The 1,888-nt window shown below is 42.7% G+C and overlaps 1 long non-coding RNA gene across 1 annotated transcript; it reads right to left on the bottom strand.

The window, feature by feature from the left end:
• Positions 1–302: 302 nt before the first annotated feature.
• On the bottom strand, positions 303–1,888 carry LOC142081936 (uncharacterized). The gene is made up of 3 exons (XR_012673516.1): positions 1,759–1,888; positions 801–895; positions 303–707 (listed from the first exon to the last, which is right to left on the bottom strand). It is a non-coding gene; the product is annotated as an uncharacterized LOC142081936 (long non-coding RNA).

Raw genomic sequence — 1,888 nt, 5'->3', positions numbered from 1 at the left:
TTTTTCAGGACTGAGCAATACTGGCAGCAGCTGTGAGTAGATTCGTAAAGAGCCTCATGCAGGATCTGAGTTTAAATTCTAGCTGTTCACACGCTGTGTGCTAGCATATGTTATAAGCAACTATAAATTGTGTACAGATGTGTGCTGGAATTCCAGTGTAGCCAAGCTAACAACACTGAACAACATCTCGTGTGCTTTGTAATTATACATAATGAATAGGATGTCATATAACAGAGTCCATGTTTGTGGCAGGATTTATCCACTGGCTTTGGAAGCAAGGCGTAAGAATTACGGTGTGAATTTTTAAACAAGATTTTTAATACAAGATAAGCAAACCAAAGCGAGGCAATTTCTGGGGAACACTTTATGTAAGACGCTCTGCTTAAATGAGCGCACAAGCCAGGATTTGAAAAAGATTCATTTAGAACACATTTTGAAAGTCTAAAGACAAAAAAATTTACATGTAAGTAAAAAGAGAAGGTATGCAAACATTGTCCTGGTTGGAAAAGCAAAATGCCAACAAACAGCAAATAGAGGGAAGCACAGAAAAGGAAGCGGGGGAGCAGGCAGAGCAAGGCCACTCTAAAGACCGGGAAGAGCAGGGCTGAGGGGAGAGGAGCATCCTTAAAGTGCCTTGTAAATAATCTCTGCTGTCCTCTTGTGCAAAACCAACGATTTTCATCAAGTGAAGATTCGTATGTTGCTCTCTGTAAATTAGAGTTTGAAGAATAAATGCTGGGAATATTGACCATCTTTGTTGTCTGCTGCGTGGAGAGGACAGACCTTCATTGCCCACATACCGGCTGTGCCCTTTCCATGGGTCCAAGAGAACAACAGCACTGCTTTTCTTCTCTTCTGACCAGTGGCAAACACCAAGCAGATAAAGACAGCCTGCCTAGAAGAAACAACACTTTTCTTTAAGCTGTGTGAACAAAGCAGTAGAGGAAAAAGCAAGGAAAAGGCCTGAACACGCTCTCAAAATGTGAGCATAGTACCCTATGCAGCTAGCAGCTGGCAGAAGATCAGACTTCTGTGGCCTCTCCCACTCAGAGCCCTCACGAGAGGGCGCTCAGCATGTGTTTTAAGCTAATGTAAATCAAGGTTGCTCTGGTCCCACTATCCTGCCCATTTCCAGCTTTTCACACCCTTCCCCTCTGTGACTTTAGCACAGGCACTCATTTGATTGCATAGTGAAATGGTTCAGGGAGCTGGAAAAACTGAAAACTTACCATGAAATAAAATAATTAGCTTTCAGCCAGGTCAGTTCCCTGAACAGGATCCGCGTGAAGTCAGAGAGATGCCAGGGCTAATGCAAGAGAGGGGACGGAGGTGTGCAGCCTTGGTCCACAGGGAAAGTGCAGATTTCAGTTACCTCGTCCTAGATTGCCTTAAGCTGCTGCGGAAGCACACCACGATGCCTCTCAGCTGCTTTGCAATCCCAGAGATACACGTTTGCCCCTTTTGGGTAATAGAGAGAGAGAGCTTTTTTTAGAAACTAAGATGTTTTGTGTTTCCTCTTCCCCAGGTTGCCATCCTGAGGAAAGAGGACTTGTAGGTTTAATGAGAGTACTCTCCAATAGACAGTAGCAGCAAATCATTAGTGAACAGCATCAGCTCTGACAGAGCCACGGCTTTCAAGACTCATCCTGCGTTTGAAGGTGATTTGCTACATCAAAGTTGAGAAATATATTAATAAGAGAAAGGAAAAAAATTCCATTACAGTTTGATTATATCTTGCATTTTTGTTATTCAGCTTACCTTTTGGTATAGACCTTTCTGCTTGTATTACACATTCCAATGCATTTCTCCATACACATAGTATTTTGCATCATTTGGCAGAGAACATGAAAACCTAAATGATGATTAGACTTCCCAGACTGTGCTGGAA

This window comes from Calonectris borealis, chromosome 1, assembly GCF_964195595.1.
Source record: "Calonectris borealis chromosome 1, bCalBor7.hap1.2, whole genome shotgun sequence".
NCBI lineage: Eukaryota > Metazoa > Chordata > Aves > Procellariiformes > Procellariidae > Calonectris > Calonectris borealis.
The sequence above is the reverse complement of the archived record's forward strand: the minus strand, read 5'-3'. Positions and strand labels throughout refer to the sequence as shown.